Source organism: Mauremys reevesii, linkage group 1, assembly GCF_016161935.1.
Source record: "Mauremys reevesii isolate NIE-2019 linkage group 1, ASM1616193v1, whole genome shotgun sequence".
Classification (NCBI taxonomy): domain Eukaryota; kingdom Metazoa; phylum Chordata; order Testudines; family Geoemydidae; genus Mauremys; species Mauremys reevesii.
In genome coordinates, this window is record NC_052623.1 from 179,771,840 (window position 1) to 179,794,370 (window position 22,531).

The window sequence follows — 22,531 nt, forward strand, 5'->3', positions numbered from 1 at the left end:
TTTCCTGCCGGTCTTCCTGCCGCCACCTCTCATCTCGGTTGTCCCTCCTGTCCTCACGTTCATCCCTCCTGTCCTCACGTTCACTGGCCTCTTTCCTGTAATTTGAAACCACGTCCTTCCACTCATTCAGATGAGCTCTTTCACCATAATATCTGAGAACATCTCATCCTTCTTTTCCTCCGCCTTATCTGTGCTAGCCTTTGGGATGGAGGAGGAGATAAATATTTAGAAAGATACATTTTACAGAACAATGGTTATACTCTTTCACAGTGAAAAGCACTATTCACCTTACATAGCACATGTGATTTCCTACAAGGTCGCATTTTCATCTTAATAGTGACTGCTTGCATCTCTGGGGTTACAGATCTCACAGACACAGGTCCAGGCATCAGGATTCAGCTTGCATGCGGCCATGGTAAGCCACTGTCTCAGTGATTTACCCCTCCCCCCCCAACGCATGGCTAATACCACGCTAGCTCCCTGCTAATCAACAACCTTCCTCCCCACCCACTGCTTGTCCGTAGCTTGGGGAAGATTGACCAAACAGAAAAGATCAAAGTGTTTTTAAGCTGCTGCATTCCACGAACCCAGTAGAAAATACTTATATTAAATTCCTGATTTTTAACCAGGTTATCCTGAACGATATCACTTTGCTGAGGATAACAGAACAAGATAAAGAGCGGATGCTTCTTGAATGCCAGCAGTCCCTGGGACCAAATGATACCTGATTACTTGCTACATGCATGGCATGGTAAAGTGTCCTACCACGGTGGGCAGAACAAGGATGCCTTGCCCAGAAACCTTCTGCAAAGGCTTCTGGAGTACCTACAGGAGCGCTTCATCGAGATGTCCCTGGAGGATTTCTCTCAATCCCCGGACATGTTAACAAACTTTCATCCCAAGTCCTCAGGGCAAATCAATCATTAAAAGGCTTGCTTAAAAACACTGTTTGCTATTTGGGTACACTCACACCAGAGCTCCTTCCAGGGCGTCATTCTCTGCAATAGTTGCTTGTGAGGGCTGGGAGCAGGGTAATTCGTCAGGGGTGATAAAAGCTCCTGGCTGCTGGGGTCTTCCTCTTCTTCTTCCTCTTCATCTTCCCGTCTGCATAATCCTCAGACATGGCAGAGATTACAACCCCACCTCGGAATCCACAGTCAGGAGCCCCTAAAATTGCATGCAGCTCATCATAGAAGCGGCATGTTTGACCTTCCATTTGCTTCTTTGGTTTTCTGGTAGGCTTGTCTGAGCTCCTTAACTTTCACTCTGCACTGCACGGAGTCCCTGCTGTGGCCTTTAGCAGTCATAGCCTTAGAAATTCTTTCAAATACTTTTTCATTTCTCTTTTTGGAACGCAGTTCTGTTAGCACTGAATCCTCTCCCCATATAGCGATCAGATCCAGTACCTCCCGAGCGGTCCATGCTGGGGCTCTTTTCGATTCTCAGGAGACTGCATTGTTAACTGTGCTGATGAGCTGTGCGTGGTCACCTGTGATGATGAGCTCTCCACGCTGTCGAAGCAGGAAATGAATTTCAAAAGTCTTTTCCTGTCTACCTGGCCAGTGCATCCGAGTTGAGAATGCTGTCCAGAGCGGTCAGTGGTGCACTGTGAGGGATAGGAGGCCACCCACCGCGATTGCGCCACCACACTAACCTATTTCCGATATGTTATACCGATATTAGCGCTACTCCTCTCGCCGGGGCAGGAGTACAGAACCGATTTAAAGAGCCATTAAAATCGATATAAGGTGCCTCGATTTAAACGCCTAGTGTAGACCAGGCCTTAGTGGGACTCTCTGATTTCTCCTTCTGGTCTGGGCTTCACCTGAAGTTAATCTGAATAATGGGGCGGCCAGTTTAGAGTAGCCTTGATATATCTCCTGTAATAGCCAGTGTATCCAAGGGCATGTCTACACTATGAAATTAGGTTGATTTTATAGAAGTCAATCTGCAGCAACCGGTTTTATACAGTCGATCGTGCATGTCCCCACTGAGCGCATTAGGTCAGCAGAGCGCATCCTCAATACTGTGGGTAGCATCGACTCACAGAGTGGTGCACTGTGGGTAGCTATCCCACAGTCCCGCTGCCCAATGGAATTCTGGGTTAAACTCCCAGTGCCTGATTGGGCAAAAACATTGTTGTGGGTGTTTTGGGGTACATGTTTTCAGTCTCCCATCTCTCCCTCCCTCCCTCCTTGAAAGCAACAGCAAACAGTCATTTTGCACCTTTTTTCCTAGGTTATCCATGCAGATGCCATAGCACAGCAAGCATGGAGCCCGCTCAGCTGCATATTGCTTTTGTGAGCATTGCAAACACCTCGTGCATTATCCTGCAGTATGTGCAGAGCCTAGCTAGGAGCCGCCAGCATGAGGAAGATTGTGAGGAGGACATGGACACAGACATTCCTGAAAGCACGGGATGTGGCAATTGGGACATCATGGTGGCATTGGGGCATGTTGATACAGTGGAATACTGAATCTGGGCCTGGGAAACAAGCACAGACTGGTGGGACATAGTGTTGTGGGTATGGGATGATTCCCAGTGACTGTGAAACTTTCGCATGTGTAAGGCCACTTTCATGGAACTTTGTGAGTTGCTTTACCCAACCCTGAAGCGCAGGAATACCAAGATGAGAGCTGCACTGACGGTTGAGAAGCGAGTGACGATAGCCCTGTGGAAGTTTGCAACGTCTGACTGTCAGTCGGGAATCAATTCAGAGTGGGCAAATCTACCATGGGGTATGCTGTGATCCAAGTAGCCAGGGCAATCAATACCCTTATGCTAAGAAGGGTAGTGGCTCTGGGAAATGTACAGGGCATAGTGGATGGCTTTGCTGCAATGGGCTTCCCTAACTGTGGTGGGGCAATAGACAGAATGCATATCCCTATCTTGGCACCGGACCACCTTGCCAAAGAGTACATAAACCACAGGGGTACTTCTCAATGGTGCTGCAAGCACTGATGGATCACAAGGGCCATTTCACTGACATCAACGTGGGATGGTCGGGAAACGTGCATGATGCTCACTTCTTTCGGAACTTTGGGCTGTTCAGAAAGCTGCAAGAAGGGACTTTCTTCCCAGACTGGAAAATTACCGTCAGGGATGTTGAAATGCTAATAGTTATCCTTGGGGACCCAGCCTACCCCTTGCTCCCATGACTCATGAAGCCGTACAGAGGCAGCCTGGACAGCAGTAAGGAGCAGTTCAACTATAGGCTGAGCAAGTGCAGAATGGTGGTAGAATGTGCCTTTGGACATTTAAAGGGGCGCTGGCGCAGTTTGCTGAGTAGATTAGACCTCAGGGAAAGCAATATTCCCATTGTTATTACTCCTTGTTGTGTGCTCCATAATATCTGTGAGAGTAAGGGGGAGATAGACTCATAGACCTTAAGGTCAGAAGGGACCATTATGATCATCTAGTCTGACCTCCTGCACAATGCAGGCCACAGAATCTCACCCATCCACTCCTGTAACAAACCCCTAACCTATGTCTGAGTTATTGAAGTCCTCAAATTGTGGTTTGAAGACCTCAAGCTGCAGAGAATCCTCCAGCAAGTGACCTGTGCCCCATGCTGCAAAGGAAGGCAAAAAACCTCCAGGGCCTCTGCCAATCTGCCCTGGAGGAAAATTCCTTCCTGACCCCAAATATGGCGATCAATTAAACCCTGAGCATGTGGGCAAGACTCACCAGCCAGCACCCAAGAAAGAATTCTCTGTAGTAACTCAGATCCCACCCCATCTAGCATCCCATCACAGACCACTGGGCATACTTACCTGCTGATAATTAAAGATCAGTTGCCAAATTAATTGCCAAAATTAGGCTATCCCATCATACCATCCCCTCCATAAACTTATCAAGCTTAGTCTTAAAGCCAGATATGTCTTTTGCCCCCACTACTCCCCTTGGAAGGCTGTTCCAGAACTTCACTCCTCTAATGGTTAGAAACCTTCATCTAATTTCCTAGTGTCCAGTTTATATCCATTTGTTCTTGTGTCCACATTGGTACTAAGCTTACATAATTCCTCTCCCTCTCTAATATTTATCCCTCTGATATATTTATAAAGAGCAATCATATCTCCCATCAGCCTTCTTTTGGTTAGGCTAAACAAGCCAAGCTCTTTGAGTCTCCTTCCACAGATCATCCTAGTAGCCTTCCTCTGTACCCGTTCCAGTTTGAATTCATCCTTCTTAAACATGGGAGACCAGAACTGCACACAGTATTCCAGATGAGGTCTCACCAGTGCCTCATATAACGGTACTAACACCTCCTTATCTTTGCTGGAAATACCTCGCCTGATGCATCCTAAAATTGCATTAACTTTTTTAACGGCCATATCACATTGGTGGCTCATAGTCATCCTGTGATCAACCAATACTCCGAGGTCCTTCTCCTTCTCTGTTACTTCCAACTGATGTGTCCCTGTAATAGTCCGAGGTTGGATCGCTGCAGTCAGTGGGGATCCCAGTCCCCAATTTATAACTAAAATTCTTGTTATTACTCCCTAACCTTGCACTTTTCACTATTAAATTTCATCCTATTACTATTACTCCAGTTTACAAGGTCATCCAGATCTTCCTGTATGATATCCCGGTCTTTCTCTGTGTTAGCAATACCTCCCAGCTTTGTGTCATCCGCAAACTTTAGTTAGCACATTCCCACTTTTTGTGTCAAGGTCAGTAATAAAAAGGTTAAATAAGATTGGTCCCAAAACTGATCCCTGAGGAACTCCACTAGTAACCTCCTTCCAGCCTGACAATTCACCTTTCAGTACGACACGTTGTAGTCTCCCCTTTAACCAGTTCTTTATCCACCTTTCAGTTTTCATATTGATCCCCATCTTTTCCAATTTAACTAATAATTCCCCATGTGGAACCGATTCAAATGCCTTACTGAAATTGAGGTAAATTAGATCCACTGCATTTCCTTTGTCTAAAAAATCTGTTACTTTCTCAAAGAAGGAGACCAGGTTGGTTTGGCACGATCTACTTTTTGTAAAACCATGTTGTATTTTGTCCCAATTACCATTGACCTCAATGTCCTTAACTACTTTCTCCTTCAAAAATTTTTCCAAGACCTTACATACTACAGATATCAAACTAACAGGCCTATAGTTACTTGGATCACCTTTTTTCCCTTTCTTAAAAATAGGAACTATGTTAGCAATTCTCCAGTCGTACGGTACAACCCCTGAGTTTACTGATTCATTAAAAATTCTTGCTAATGGGCTTGCAATTTCATGTGCCAGTTCCTTTAATATTCTTGGATGAAGATTATCTGAGCCCTCCGATTTCGTCCCATTAAGCTGTTTGAGTTTGGCTTCTACCTCGGATGTGGTAATATCTATCTCCATATCCTCATTCCCATTTGTCATCCTACCATTATTCCCAAGATCCTCATTAGCCTCATTAAAGACTGATGCAAAGTATTTGTTTAGATATTGGTCCATGCCTAGTTTATCCTTAACCTCCATTCCATCCTCAGTGTTTAGCGGTCCCACTTCTTCTTTCTTTGTTTTCTTCTTATTTATTTGGCTATAGAACCTTTTACTATTGGTTTTAATTCCCTTTGCAAGGTCCAACTCTAAATGGCTTTTGGCCTTTCTCACTTTATCCCTACATGTTCTGACCTCAATAAGGTAGCTTTCCTTGCTAATCCCTCCCATCTTCCACTCCTTGTAGGCTTTCTGCTTTTTCTTAATCACCTCTCTAAGATGCTTGCTCATCCAGCTTGGTCTACAACTCCTGCCTATGATTTTTTTCCCCTTTCTTGGGACGCAGGCTTCTGATAGTTTCTGCAACTTTGACTTGAAGTAATTCCAGGCCTCCTCCACCTTTAGATCCACAAGTTCTTCAGTCCAATCCACTTCCCTAACTAATTTCCTTAATTCTTTAAAGTTATCCCTTTTGAAATAAAAAACCCTAGTCCCAGATCTATTTTTGTTTATCCTTCCATCTAGTTTGAACTGAATTAGCTCATGATTACTCGAACCAAGGTTGTCCCCTACAACCATTTTTTCTATGAGGTCCTCACTACTCACCAAAACCAAATCTAAAATGGCATCCCCTCTTGTTGGTTCTTCAACTACTTGGTGAAGAAATCCATCAGCTATCGCATCTAGAAAAATCTGAGCTTTATTATTATTACTAGCACTTGTCCTCCAGTCTATATCTGGGAAGTTAAAGTCTCTCATGATCACACAATCCCCATTAGTGTTTACTTCATTAAAAACATTAAAGATTATCCATATCCAAATCAGATCCTGGCGGTCTGTAGCACACCCCAAGCACTATCTCAGGGGAGGCTCTAGTAGCTTTCTTTCCCAGTGTGATTTTTGCCCAGACAGACTCTGTCTTATCCATTCCATCACTTCTTATTTCTTTACAGTTAACCTCATCATTGACATACAATGCTACTCCACCACATTTGCCTTTATTTCTGTCTTTCCTAAACAGCACATAGCCTTCAATACCTGTACTCCAGTCATGACTACTATTCCAACTATTCCACCATGTTTCTGTTATCCCTATAATATCCGGTTTCACTTCCTGCACCAGTAGCTCTAGTTCCTTCATTTTGTTACCTATGCTCCTCGCATTAGTGTACAGACATCTTAATTTTTACCCAGTTAGGCACAGACATTCTACCACCAGTATCACCAATTAGACTGGTATCTATACTACCCTTCCTCCTTATGTCCATTCTCCTGCCCACGGCTGCATCCTCTCTTAGTCTGTTTTCTTCCCTCTCAATGTTGAATTCCAGATTACCTGAACATCTCCCAACCATCTCCCCCAAATTCCTAGTTTAAAGCTCTCTTAATCAGTTGTGCCAGCCTCCATCCTAGAAGTCTATTTCCCTCCTTACTCAGGTGAAGTCCATCCCGAGAGAACAGTCCTCTGTCCATGAATGCTTCCCAGTGGCCGTACATCCCAAAGCCCTCCTTATAGCACCACTGCCTGAGCCATCTGTTGATCGCCATAATCTTCTCACACCTTTGTTGCCCTTCTCTAGGAACAGGCAGAATCCCACTGAAGATCACCTGAGCCTCGATTTCCTTAAGCATCTTCCCCAATCTGGCATAGTCTCCCTTGATACGTTCCAGTGAGAATCTAGCCGTATCATTCGTTCCCACATGAAGGACAATCAGGGGATTCTTTCCCGCTCCAGTTAGGATCCTTTTCAGCCTCAGGTCCACATCCCATATCTTAGCACCCGGCAGACAGCACACCCTTCTGTTCTCCAGATCAGCTCTAGTTACAGGCCTGTCTATTCTTCTCAGTGAGGAGTCCCCAGTCATGTAGACCTGCCTTTTCCTGGTGACAGTGTGATTCTCCAGTCTATCCCCTATTCCCTCTGGCTGCAAGTCCTCTCGATTCCTATTCACCCTTGCAATCCTCCGCAACCCATCCCGTATCCTCCTGGGGCTCATATTTGGTGTTGTCTCCATTGACTCTTCCCCGCTTCCAGTAGGACTAGCTACTCTTCTCTTTTTCCTTGCCCTCTCACCTTCAGCGACCACCTGCTGTGCCCCTTCTTCATTTTCCAACTCCGCAAACCTGTTCCTGAGCTCTATTTCTCCTTCACTGGCCTGTCTTTTCCTCTGCCTGGTTCTCTTAGTCACATGCTTCCACCATCCACTTTCCTCACCCAGCAGTCTCCCCTCAGAAATCTTTGGTCCAGTTTCCATCTGCAAGTCTGAGCTTTTCCCTTCAGCCTCCTCATGTCTTTGCTCCATCATCTGCTCTAACCCCCTTCTACACTTTACCAGAGTTTCCACCTGCATCTCCAGTCCTCGGATCTTTTCTTCCATCAGCTTTATCAGGCGGCACTTCATGCAGACGAAACTCTTTTCAGGTACCCCCTCCAGGATCATGTACATGCCGCAGCTTCCACATCCAGTCATCCTCATTGTGTCTTTCACTGCTGCCTCTGTATCAGTCATAGCCTTCCCACCTAAAACCTGTTAGTGCAGGAAACACAAACCAAAACAAACCCCCAACAGGCACCAGAACACCGGCAGACCACCACCCATTCCCTTCACTAGGCTGTCAGTTCCTCTGCCTAGGTCTCTAAGTCTCCACTGCAAACTCCCCTTGCAAACTCCCACTGAAACTCCCCTGTTTACAGCTCTGTTTGCTGGCTGCTGTGCCACTGTAAAAGGAAGCCTGGGTGTACAAGGATTTGATAATGGGGGAGGAGGAAAGGACAAGGCTTAATTGCTTATTGTAGCCACACTTGCTTGTTCTGGAGAATATTTTAAGTTGCTGCTCATGCTAGCCATGCTGTAGCTAGAGGGTGGTTCCTCTTTATTAAAGCTCTTATTTGTCCTACACTCTGCAGATAAATATAAGCCCTCCCATGTTCAACCTCTGTTATACCTTTCTCCACCCTCAGATCTTCTGGCAGGTGAGTCTTAGCATCGGGTTCTACCAGAATAGTGTATGGTCCCCATCCTGTACCCCAGGGGGCCTTCACAGGTACACTTCTTCCTTCTCCAGCTCTTAATAAGATGGGCTGCTTGCCGGCGTATCTCAAGAATAGCCTCTCTTGGCCAGCGATCACTTGCTAATAGGTTGCCTTCCAGGCTGGTGACTTCCCTTTCAGGCAAGCCAGGAATTGGTTCCCCCACTGGTTAGCTAAATCCTGCCAACTGGAACGGATGACATTTGTCCCTAACAACATGGGGACTCCCTAGCGGTACTTCGTCCCAGACACCACAAGGGCAGGGACTCCCTTGTAGGTTTGGCCAAGAAAAGATAAATCTAACTTGATTTCTCCTTGATGGGAGACTCCTTGGCCACCGGCTGCCTCTATTAGGATATCTACAGGCATGGGATGCAACTTGCCCAGGGTAGGGTGGTTTCTCCAGAAATCCTCTGTGATGGTTGTGACCTGAGACCCTGAATCAATTACAGCTTTGCACAGGATACCATTCACTTCCACAATTTCCTCTTCAAGGGCCCCACCAGGCCGGGATGCGAGGTTGCAACTGGTAAGTTGTGCACACTGATGCTACTGGGCGATGCTACTGGGGGACTTCTCACCAGCTCTACATCTTTCACCTTCCCCTCACTTTCAGGCTTTAGCAGTTTAAAGAAGAGGGAGCCTCGACTTGCCCTGGCCCCCTGGAGTGTGGCTGAGGGGGCTGACGGCAGCCCCGGGCTATGTGACCTTGTCCACAACAGTGGCATATGAAACAGCCTCCGGCACCATGAACACTAACATCAGAGATACCTTGACCATTTCTCCATCTAGAATTTTGGAGCATCGTCCTCACTACGGCACCCTGCTACAGTACTTGTTCCTCCAGTTGTCCCATTCTCTCATGGCTCTGCCTCTGGAGGACAGTCAGTTCTTGGACTAGCCCAGTTAGGCCCTTCACTGCCTCCAGCATCACATGATCTGGGGTACTGCTGGGTGGAGACACCTCAGGAGCAGCCTGCACAGCACCATCTGACAGGGCAGCTCATTGCATGCTGTTTATCCTCTGGGCTGGCATATCCATTTCTACCCTCTATGTTCCTCTCCTGGGCCAGCTGACGCCGTTCTGCTTGCAGCTGTTGGAATGTCATGTAGCGAGGCTGCATAGGCGCCAACCTGTCTCACATTTCTCGCTCCCAGATGCCCCACATGAACTGCTGTGTCAATTTATAATCCCGATCAGGGAAAGGATGGCCCTCTTGGAGCTTCTCTACTCATAGGCACCGACTCCATGGGTGCTCCAAGGCTGGAGCACCCATGGGGAAAAATTAGCGGGTGCTCTGCATCCACCGGCATCCAAGCTCCCTCCTCCTTGCCTCCTTCTCCCCTGAATATGCTGCATCCCCACTCCTCCCCCCCCCCCGCTGCCTAACAGCTGTTTGGCAGTGCTTAGGATTTTCCCGGGAGGGAGGGCAAGGAGCAAGGACACGGCGCGCTCAGGGGAGGAGGCAGAGAAGAGGCAGGGCAAGGGCGGGGACTTGGGGGAAGGGAGTGGAATGTGGGCTGGAAAGGGGTGAGGCTGGGGTGGGAAACACAGGGTGGGGCGGGACCAGGGTAGTTGAGTACTCACCGGGAAGAGGAGAAGTTGGCACCTATTCCTCTTCTACCTGCAGTAGGGCTGCTAACTCGATGGCATAGGCTTTCTCTCTAGGGTGTTAGTGTCTCTCTCATAAAAGTCTGCCATGGGGTCCAGCGATAAATGGCAGTTACTGTACTCTGTTCTAAGCTCTTCAATAGGTCGGGCTGGAAACTGCTCCTGAGGTGGCAAGTTAAGGACCAATTTACAGGCCCCCCCAGTCAGGTATCTGACAAGGGTGGGGAACTTCAAAGGCTCAGGAATGCCAGTGGCTACTAGCAGATACTGTATATCTTTTATCCAGTCTTCAATGTCTACCCTGCAATCTGCACCACCACTGAACACAGGAACCCCATGGATTTGGTGCTGTGCAGGGAGGTATGGCATTATTGTGTTCCTCCCCAAGATTCCCGCCCCCATACCTTCACCTCAAGTAACAGGAGTCTCCAGGTTACAACACCCATTTGGGGTCTCTACTTTCACTGACACCAAACCAGAGTCAGGCCAACCCCCCTGAGCTCCAAACTGTGAATCCATGCTGTCCTGGTTCTCTTGTGTGGCAGCTTCCCTACTGTGTGCAAAAAATTAAACTTCCCTATCTGAGTCATGGCACAAATAACTAAAAAAATGTAACCCCTTCTCCTGTTCACTGGCCCAGTATGAGGTTGTTAAAGATAGAGGAAGCCTGCCTTGTGACTTTTTACACAACTTTGGGAAACTTGGCCTGAGGCTCCTTTGTGTGCTCTGAGTTATGTGTCAGTGTGTGTGCAACTCAGACCAGGCCCATCCAGACAAACCATCAGGAACAAGGCTTTATTCTGTAAAGAACACAGAACAGGATTACAGTCTATCAGCCTCCTCTCTGTTTGCCCGCTACCTGCTCCTAGATCAGTCAGTACTGAGTTCTCCTGCTGGGGGATGGGGTGGAGGGGTAGAGAGTACATCCTAGCAGGAACCAGGAAGTTCTCCCAATATACCGCAGTTTGTAGTCCACAACTTGTAGTTCCCAGGGCTGCTTTTAAAGCACACTGGACCTTGAACCAGAACTTCAGCTGGGATAAAATACCCTTCACACACAATTACATAATTCACTTATGCTTGAGTTTGAGACTCTCCCCATGCACCTTTACATGGCTAGTAACCTGTAGAGTTACACACAGAGAGTGTGGTGTTTGAGACAGAGGGCCTGACTAAACTCAACTAATTTTATTCAACTTATGTAACTCCACTGATGTTAATGGGCTTCTCTATTGTGGATGCTTGAGTTACACTCTCTGCATTGAGGAGGGAAGGGCAAGGTGGCTTCATGTCATCTTTCCAGCCCCTGCTGTTGGGCCCAGCTGGGGGCCAAAGGGGCTTTTCTGATACCCACCTCCCTGCTGTTGGTGTAGGGGTAATAGCTGTGGGGAAGAAAGGGGACATTTGCAGGCCATCCCGTTGTACCACTGATTCTTGTCTACCATACTGGCCATTTGGGACCACTGGCAGTGTGTGCAACTAAATTATGCCCCGTGCAAAGCTGGCCCAGGTCAGAGGATTACACAGACTGCCTTTGCATCTCCCCGTCTGAACTGTGCTGCGCACTCCAGAGCCATAACTGCCAAACCGGACCTTGATACCTGTGTGTTGAGTCCCCATAAAACCAGCCAACAAAAGCTTAATTATGGAGACATTTGTCTACAGAAAGCAGATTACAAACTGTCCACATTCAGCACTTAGATACAAGATTATTTGTGACATTGCAGATTACAGCTATCGTAATCCACAGCCGGTGAGCTCTTGTTTGTAGTCCACAGGCAAATATAAATGTGTCAGAGTACATCTCTTTTATTTTGGGCTAACATGCTACAAAATTGTCAACAGTTAGCATCTGAATCCCTCTTTGCTGCTGTTTCTGTTTCCTCCGGGCCCGGTCCTGCTCATGTTGACAGGAGTCTGGTTTTTATTTTTAATCAGAGAAAGATTGAGCCCTCAAATAATACTTTTATAAATTGTGTTGGCAAGTACAAGGGCTAACTGGAATCTTAGGCAGGCTCTATATTTCGGAAAGTAATTTTTTTTTAAAGTTCTGTTTTAGGCACCTATTCTGGTGTGAAAATTTGGTGCCCATGAAACTGAAGGGTTAAAACAATGGCTAAAAGATGGACATATTGTGAGTTGGTGGTGTCAGGCTTCCCTATACAGTTCTCACAACACACTCACTCCCAGCCTGGTACATTTCCAGCCTGGTACTGACTGACTCGTGGGCAGAATCTTAGGGCTCTGTTGAATTGTGTGATGACTCTTTTATGTGATCGGATGTTCTCTAGGGACTAGGACAATATCACCAAATTCATTTCAACTCATGAGCTACTGGAAGCTTGAATTTGAAACCAAAAATCTTCACAGCTCTCATTGCACTAATGCTCTGTGAAATTTTGTTTCTGGACAAAATTTGTAACCATTTGGGCTTTTTTAGATTACCAACATACAAAGGGATTAACAAGTCTCCTAGGAAGAAGTGTAGGCTGGGATGGGGCAGAGATCAAAGCTGTGCTAGGCAATATAATGATATCAGGGATAGATTGGTCCATCAGCCAATAAAAATAGATTTTACTGGTTTATGAATGACAAGGTAACTGAGGTAATAAACAGGATCAACAAATAGGAGACAAGCTTTTAAGCTTGGTTTATGAGTGTAATATATTGGGGCATCCAGTCAAATCCTGCTTTTGGGGGCAGGAGTTGGTGCCCATAGACTGATTTCTGATAGCTGCTCCAGCATAACAATATTCATTATGGCAATTATGAAGTCATTTACCTGTTCACTTTACTACCATCAGATCTAGCCTCCTTCATTTAAGAACATAGGCTTTAACTTGACTACAGCTGTTTGCATGCACTGTGGGTTGTAGGAATACAGGTTTCAATTTTGAAAACAATGCAACTAAAATTAAGGTTCTTTTTTCAGTAAATACAGAGTTTCAGTAATATGAGCAGGATTGTGCTCTTTGGTTAACCAACAAGAGTTTTACACAAGACTTCAATCTGGCCAAGATTGGAACCAAAGCTGTAGAAATTTTGACAATGGTATTGTGTGCTTAAATTTTCACTACTTAATTGTAGGGGAGATTTTAGGATCACTGGAGAACTAATCATGTTACAGGTCATAATATTTAGTCCCCAGGACATATTTCCTTGAAGTGCACCAGTGGCACCCATTGTCAGAAATAACAGTACATGTGAAAACGCCCTCAGTACAAATCTCTGAAGGCCTACATGCATTCTTTCCGAGGCAGAGGTTCTTTCCCTTCAAGAAACATGTGAGTAGAGTGGTGTGTAGGATAAACAGAGAGAGAGAACTTCAAACCAAGAGTAAAAGTCATATGCTGCTGTTATAGATGTTACCTATCTACAGCAATATGCCTCAATTATACTCTTAAATAGAAATGTTCTGTTTACTTGCTTAATACAAATTTTAATGGACTTATAAACTTTAGGATCCTGAATTCATTAGCTCAAGATTTTATCAAAATAAGTAGGAAACATACAATATGTGCCATCACTCAATCAACATCAACATAGGCTCAAGGAGAGTGCAAAATTGATATTTCTATGTATTTGAGTGTCAGTCTGTGAGTGTGTATACACACAGTGCTGTGAATAGTGCCCCTGATCGTCAGCTTTGGCTAAGGAATGTTCAGTGCATCTCAGGAGGTGGTGGAACGGTGGATTTAAGCCATCTATATGCTCATGCAAACCCCAGGCCATTCCGGTGTTTGATTTGTCTCTGGTGCAAGTTAGCTGGTGTAATCTGCAACAACTGCCAAGCCCCTCAGCAGTGCTGGGGGGTGGGGGGAGGCAGCATTGGAGCCACTATAGTAGCTTTATGCTACCTAAGGGTTCCCCTATGCAGGGAGGTCTGATCAGTCGTGAGCAGCATAAAACCGCCCCAACCTGCTATGGGATTAGGCCCATAATATGTTAATATGAAGACTTTTTCCAAGTAATCTTTGCCATCTGTTGTCTCACACAAATGTTAATATTATAATATATAGGTCTTCTCTTAATATCACAGAGGAAGCAGAATGCTAAACCCTAACATAGAGACAAGAAGAGTTAAAAAATAAAAAAGAAGAAGCTTATACAACCATATGGGATAGCCTAGGAAAGGGTAATAATAAGTGGGGGGGTGTGTGTGTTTTTTTTAAAGCCTTCACTGAAAAAGCAATGCAAATGGCTAACATTGCTATTGTTCCTCCATTGTCTTTTTAGCCTGCAAAAACAAGGTATTTTTATCTATTTGGTTCACCAATGCAGTTCATGTAAAGATCATGTATAAAGCACATGCTAACAGTATAGGTATTACAGGTAGTAGTTATTGCTGGGCAAAAAACGAAAATCAGTCATTATCATGTATAAATTACAGCAGAGCTGAAGTAGTATAATAATGTTACCAGTTCAAGCCAGCAGGATCTTCTCTCTATATTTAACCTTGATTTCCTCAGAGACCAAATATGCAAATCACCAAATGAGATCTGCAATAAACGTTGCAATCATAAGGAAGCGGCAAGTTATAGTTCTAAACAGTCAAATCAGCCTTTCCTGCCCATGCAGAACTTCAGTTTAATCCTTTACTAATAGGATTAATAACAGATTCACCATTCACACCATCCTTTGCGTTTTTTGCATGAACCAATTTAGATATTTCATAGAGGGACAAAGTAGATTTTTAGACCTAGTCAAAAATGATGGCAATAAGGCACAAAATCAGCTAAGGAAGGGGGTTCCATGCTGAAAATGAACAACTGGAAGATTGCTGTCCAAACAATATATGCTGTAGCTTCAAGAAGTTAGACATACGAAGTGTGTGGTATACCCCGTGTTTCTAAACTGAAGGGGAAAAAAACAACCTTGAGGATAAACAAGTAACAGTAAAAGGAATAAGTCCCTCTTAATAGAGACTTACCAGAGGATAAACAAGTAAAGGAATAAAGAACCTGTGAAGCTCAGAAATGTGTATGCACTTCATGAAATATAACTCCACTAAGAAATGCAAAGCTCTGACAGACTGCCTTTGATTTCTTTTAATAACACTTGAAGGTCAGATACCATAGCTGTTCCTGGAAATCCTAAAAAGATTTCCAGGGGATGGCTCTACAAGTTTGAAAGAAACTGCCATATACTATATTGTACAACATATATCTATTGACTAAAATATATTAGATTACTTCCTACCGCTGACTCAGACGTAGTTGTTATAAAAGGGTTTCACGTTCCAGCAAACAGCACGGTGTAGTCTAAACAGGCTTGTAGATGCTGGACACAGAACAGCCTCAGGAAGGTCACAGAGGTCAAGCTGATTACCGCCTCTAGCTTTGGCAAGCTCAGAGCTCAGCTGGGTTACCCAAGTTCACAACAAGCTATTGACATTCAGCTGCATTGCTTACTCATTACCAGATCAGCAGGGGACTGTCTGGGTCTAAAGTTAACCCTTTTTATGCCACACTTTAAGGTGCTTACAGCACTACTGTGTATGTTTATTCAGAGGCCAGTGCTGAACAGAAAGCAGCAAACTGTCTACATTGTAAGTAGCAACGTATCTTTTCCCTTCAATTTTGGCTCATAAGTCACACGGTCACTTCCAGGGGAAAGTTTGAAACAAGAATACAGGTGACATAACAAATATAACAGCATTTTAAAAACAAAATAGAATATTAAAATTAAAGCCATTTTACACTTTCATGTTGAGAAAAGTATGAATATGAGATGCACATTTTAAGTTGAAAGAAAATATTCCATCATGAAGAACAATTTCATATGATACTTGGGCAAGGGAGCCATTGAGTGATTCAAAAGACTTGGGTCTCCTTGCTGCCCATGTTTTTGCGAAATCACAAGTCTCTGAATGTTTAGTGTTTTTCTTAAAGCCCCAACTTCTGATTATGTGAGAATCTCAGTTTTGTTTTGTATTTTTTAAAAGGAAGTTTCTAGCCCTCATGGATTCAGAGAGAAAAGCTTGAAAATGTGAACCATAAAAGGTTTGAAAACCAGAAGCAAATAAAAAAAATCTCAAACTTACTATTTTTAAATTCATTATTTTTTAAGTCATTCATAATTATTGAGAGAGAGGGGAGGATTGACTCCTGATTTTTGGATGCTTGAGTTTGGCAACACTGCATCTACCCTATCTCACTGGTATCATATAAATCCACCTAAAAGAATCTTTGTTTTATTCCATACTTCCTAAGAAATAAAAGCAGAATCAAAAGTAATTCTGTAGGACTGCAATAAAAAATGCTATTTTACCTCCTTATCAAGTCAAAGACCTCCTCTACAAAGAGAGGCAGGCTGTACCATTTTATCAGAGCTATAAACAGATAGTCAATAGCAGATATGTGGAATGGTCTTATTTATTTCAGCTTTCCCTGTAACTATATTGTATGCCAGATTTCATTTGGAACACTGAAGTCAGTGGAAGTGAATTTCACAAATCTTTAAATATTAGTTCAATTTCATGACATTTTTATGGTTATTTATATATATCCCAAAGTATGCTTGGTGCTTTACAGACACACAGAACAGACAAGGGCCTTATCCCAGGAGCTTATAATAAAAAATTAAATAGATAAGTAAGCGATGGAAGAAATAATGCAACAAAAAGACAAGTGAATAAGTTTAGCTTGCATGTGGTTAGTGCCACAAGTTATCTTTATTATCAATATTAATTTCTAAAGTCAAAAGAGTGGGAGTTAGATTACATAGGTCACTTCAAAGTATTGTTTCAAGAAAGCTTTCTGGACTTGGCCAGGGAAAAAGTCCTAGGTTTATAGCATCTCATGGAATATAAGGAGATAAAAGTGGGAGAAGGACACAAAGGGACACAAAACCTCTCCAGCACATCATCAAAGATCTACAACCTATCCTGAAGGACGATCCCTCACTCTCACAGACCTTGGGAGACAGGCCAGTCCTCTCTCACAGACAGCCCCCCAACCTGAAGCCAATTCTCACCAGGAACTACACACCACATAACAGAAACACTAACCCAGGGACCAATCACTGCAACAAACCCCGTTGCCAACTCTGTCTGCATATCTATTCAAGGGACATCATCATAAGACCTAACCACATCAGCCACATCATTAGGGCCTCATTCACCTGCACATCTACTAATGTGACATATGCCATCATGTGCCAGCAATGCCCCTCTGCCATGTATATTGACCAGACTGGACAGTCTCTACGCAAAAGAATAAATAGACACAAATCGGACATCAAGAATTGTAACATTCAATAACCAGTAGGAGAACACTTCAATCTCCCTGGACACACAATAACAGACTTAAAAGTGGCCATTCTTCAACAAAAAAACCCTTCAAAAACAGACTTCAATGAGAAACTGCAGAACTGGAATTAATTTGCAAACTTGACACCATCAAATTAGGCCTGAATAAAGACTGGGAGTGGCTGGGTCACTACAAAAAATATTTTCCCCTCTCTTGATACTTGCACCTTCTTATCAACTGTTGGGAATCGGCCACATCCACCCTGATTGAATTGGCCTCATTAGCACTACAAAAAGTAATTTTCCCTCTGTTTCTATTCACCCTTTCACCTAATTTAATTGGCCTCATTAACACTGATCCCCCACTTGGTAAGGCAATTCCCATCTTTTCATGTGCTGTATATTTAGACCTGCTTACTGTATTTTTCATTCCATATATCTGATGAAGTGGGTTATAGCTTATACCCAAATACATTTTTTAGTCTCTAAGGTGCCACAAGGACTCCTTGTTGTTTTTACTGATACAGACTAACACGGCTACCCTTCTGAACCCTGTCACAAAGAGGATGGTTAGTCAAGTGGTTTGGGCAGAGCAATGGGGAAATGAAATAAAATAGGTGGAGGTATAGGCAAGAACTAAGTAGTCCAGGTCTTAAAGGCAATGATGAAGAACTTAAATTTGATACAAAGGTCAGAGAAGGGATTGAAGAGGGACTGGGTATGACCCAAGCAGCAAGTGAAATAGGTGATACTTTGGGAGGACTGAGGTAAAAGTGATTAGGATCTCAACAGTTGTTTGACAGAGACAATGGAGAAGGGAAGACAGATTCTGTAGAGGAAGAACTGTCAAGACTTAGGGCTTGGCTACACTTGAAAGTTGCAGCGCTGGGAGTTACAGCACTGGTCGTGCAGCTGTGTAGGGACAGCGCTGGTGTGTGGCCACATTTGAAGCATTTGCAGTGTTGTTGGGAGTGATGCATTATGGGCAGCTATCCCAGCGTTCAAGTGGCAGCAACGTGCTTTTCAAAAGAGGGTGGTGGGGGGTGGTGTAGTGTGACAGGGAGCGGGGGAGAGAGAGAGAGTGGATTTTTGGAGCCAACACTGTGTGTTAGCTTCCTTCCTTGAAAAATCAGAAAATGTTCCCAACCCCTTAGTCTTAACTCTTAATTGCAAACAGCCTGCATCCAACGGACTCCCCGCTGTTTCCCTGCCTGCCTCATTATCTCATTTGATTGTTCACAGCCAGGTACAGATTGATCACAGCAAACAGGAGCTGTGTTTGTTTTTTAGATAAGCAGCTCCAGGAGCACGGAGCTCCGAGTTCACAACAAAACAAAGAGAGGCAGCGTAACAAAACAAAGAGTAATTTAGTTAAAAGCATTCTGGGATATCTGCTAATACCCTGGAGGCCAATAACAGCGTTGGTGTGTGTACACACTTGACAAGCAGTGCTGGATCACCAGCGCTGCAATCGCTACACCCCAACCAGACCAGGTGTACAGCCAGCGCTGCAGCCAGGGAGTTGCAGCACTGGATGTGCCTTGCAGGTGTGGACAGTTACTAATTGCAGTGCTGAAAAGCCTCCACCAGCACTGCAACTTTCAAGTGTAGCCAAGCCCCTAGTGGTAGTATCAATGTAGAAGGGAAAAGGAGAAGGGAATGGGGTTGAAGAGCAGATTTTCACTATTTGTTAGGTTAAGTTAGTACTGGCAGAAGGCCATTCAGGAAGTTATGTCAGAGAGGCAGTTGGAGATTCAAGTTGTTAGTCTGAACAGGAAGGGAGAAGTGAAGATGGAGAAGTAGACTTATAAGTCAGCACTTTAGAAGTTGCAGTTAAAGCTCTGAAACAAGATGAGGTTGCCAATGTATAGACAGCGAAAAAGAGAAGGCCCAAAAGAGGACGCTCTGAGAGATACTTATGGAGAGCGGGGAGCAGGAAGAGTCCCCAAAGGAATGGATATGAATAAATACAAGAAAAATGCAGACTTTCTGAAGACTAGAGAAGAAAAGGCTTGCAGGAGGAGAAAGTGTGCTGTTAGACTGAGAAAGATGGAAAGGAAGCTTTCAGAATTGGCCAAGGTGACATCATTGTTGACTTTGGAATGAGCCATCAGTGCAATGGAGGGGGCAGAAAGTAGAATGTAGGGGAATCAAGGAGAGAGCTGGAAAAGTGGGAGCAGATTGTATATTCAATACATTTTGTGGCAAGGAGAAGGAAACATATGAGTTGGCAATCAAGACGGAGTTGGGGTCAAATGAGAATTTTGGATGATAGGGGAAATGATAGTGTGTTTCTAAAGCAGTGGAGAGACCAAGAGTAGTTGAAGATGATGGAGGGGCAGATTGTAAGGTATATTTCAATCAGAGTTAGGAACTTAAATATCTCTTGAGTATCTGGGCCTCAGGGATTGTTTACACAGAGAAATTGACCAGATTAGCACTCCACCTGGACACTTTATTCTCTAATAAAAGTCACTTTATTCCAGGATAAATACTTTGCCTTGGAAGTGCACTAATTATTCTGAAGTAAAAGTGACTTGTTGTAGAATAGAGTGTCCACATGGGGAGCTCTTCCAAAACAGCTGTTGTAGACTAGCCTACTTTGAATAGCTATTGAGATCAATTTCCCCCATGTAAACAAGTCCTAAGAGAAATCAGGAGTTGGGAGAGGAGAGGACAGAGGAGTTAGTGGATAACATTAGGAGAAATATGCGCCAGTCTCTGGCTCTGAAGAAAGAGAAGAGGGCTCTTGGGGGAAATAAAAGGGAAGAGAAAATAAATGCTCAGGGCTTGTATCAATTTTCCTTTTAAAGATATAGGGAAATGACAGAGGTAGTGTTCAGTGATCCTCAAAGACAGCTAAGCCCCACTGAAATCAATGGGAATTAGGCATCTAAACAGTACTGAGGATCAGGGTCTTAGTGCTTAAATTGCTTGCAAGAGCTTTGGTTCCACTGGCTGTTTATAACAAGACCTTCACCATGCTTTGCCCATTAAAGGCACTGTCCCCAGTACCACAACAGGAGATGGGGAGAGGGTTTAAGTAGCAGCAAATTTGTCATAGCTAGAGATAGGTAACTAATGCAAAACAATTGCACACATTTGAATTTTAAAATGAATCCTGCTTTGGCCATTCTCACAACCTTTTAAGGGTCTCCTCTGTGAATATTTGAGTGACCAAGTTTTCCTGGTATAAATGTTCAGAGAAAACAAATTTCAAAGTCACATGCACAAGCGTTCTTGGAAACTGAATTTTAAATTCTCCCACACACGTATTTATGTGGGATGTGCTTGTTCACTCACCCAAACAAGGAATAGAAACACAGCTTTGTGCTTGTCTGACCAATCATGGTTAAGCCCAAAGCTTGAATTTAAAATATCTGTGAATGAGCCAAAGACCTAAACAAAATGTTTTTTTCTAATAAATTCAAGTAATAAATAAGTTTAAGGAAATTTACAGACAAAAATTATTCATTTAACCTTAATTATAAGACAGGACTGAATTAGGTTTGTAATTAAGTTTCTTTGGGGCAGGGACTGTTGCTCTGTTCTGTGTTTGTACAATGTCTAGCATAATGGGGTTCCGGTCCTTGACTGGGACTCCTAGATGGTATTACAATACTCCTAATAATGATGGTTAGGGATGAGAAATAAAGCTGCTAGTTTCACAATCTCAGAATATCACAACATTAGTTAGACATCTCATGTCATTATTTCTCCTATGCAAACATAGTACAGGTAGCCAAAGGGAATCACATCTATCATTAAATAGTACTACCGGGCAGGGGCGAGCACAAATAGAAAGGGAAATCAAATGGAAAGAATAATTGAACTACTAAACTAATCCTCAGTAGACACTGAATTAAAAGCCTACAGTGATGAAGTTCTGCTGTAGGCATGTATTAAATGCCCCAGCATTATTAGTAACTCTAGTCATAGTTGTAAGTTACATAGGGGAAGGATAGACAGAGGAAATGGGGGGCAGGGGGCTATAATTGGGGTCATAATTGGACTACTTGGCTCTTTGAAGCAAGTGTTTAACTAAAGAGACTCTATTGTATTGGCAAACAGATTAAAAAACAGTTGCTTTGGTTATGAAGAAACACTGTTCCTTCTGAGGCAGTGAACAGATGCCTATTTCAGAGGGATATAAACCGCAGAAAGGTGCACTCTGGCTGAGATTCCAAAGTTGGCCTGTTTACCATTCTGTGAAGCTCTCTTTTGTACTATTCTTTATTTCCTTAATCCTCAAAAATTCTGTCCACCATCTACAAGGAACACACAACCCATTAGCTACATTTTCAGTTTTTGCAAAACACAAAAATCATAGTCCAGCTGCTTCATTAAACACCCTAGAGGTGAGTCAATTACTCTTAGGTCATCAGAAATCAGCCTGTGCTGGTTACATTCCCAGGTCTTAAATGAAGTATCTGTAATTATGATTTTTAATGTTATGTTTATGATATTAGAATTGGTCTTGCTCTAGCCAAGCACTTCTACACTTAGTTCATGAAAGAACCCGTCATACTGTACAATTAGAATGGAGTCAGGGCCTGAGCTACACTATAATTATAACTGAGTCAGTTACAGAGTTGTCTCTTGACCTGGTTACAAAACGTTTATGTTTTAGTGTAGCTGGGATCTTAGGTATGTTCCTGAGCAATTCTAAAAACCTTGGAAATGTTTTGGTGTTAAGCTACAGTAATTCCCAGTTAAGCTCTTTCCTTATTAGGATATGCAGGAAATGGTCCAAATTTACTGTTCACTAACATACGTGAGACCTTCCCCAGACAAGGTCTTTGAATGCCAGATATTTCCAAACACTGTTTCACACCTGCTTGCTTTCCTTCCTTCCTTCCTTCCTTCACACCCCCACACCCCCACCCTGTTTGTATGTTTGCTGCTTCCTGACATCCTTATCATGTTGCAATAAATCACCCCTCCCAAACTGGATGTTATCAACTCAGTTAAGATGTCATGCTTAGATACTGAGTTGGATAAGATTGGCCAGTCCTGGATAATCAAGCCTCTTAGTAGGGAAATACATTTAAATAGGTCAGTTAATCTCACAAATCAGGAGCTATCTATGCTACAATTGCAACAGAGCTACAGTCTGGGAGTGTATTGTTTTCCAAGTAAAACTTCATTAAAATCACTGTAGTATTGCATTATACTTCATTACATTATATTGAAACTATCATGCTT

At 43.6% G+C, this 22,531-nt stretch overlaps 1 long non-coding RNA gene across 1 annotated transcript; it reads right to left on the minus strand.

The window, feature by feature from the left end:
- Positions 1–10,607: 10,607 nt before the first annotated feature.
- On the minus strand, positions 10,608–15,346 carry LOC120370223. Its single transcript, XR_005583663.1, has 3 exons — positions 15,277–15,346; positions 14,496–14,576; positions 10,608–10,877 (listed from the first exon to the last, which is right to left on the minus strand). It is a non-coding gene; the product is annotated as an uncharacterized LOC120370223 (long non-coding RNA).
- Positions 15,347–22,531: the final 7,185 nt, after the last annotated feature.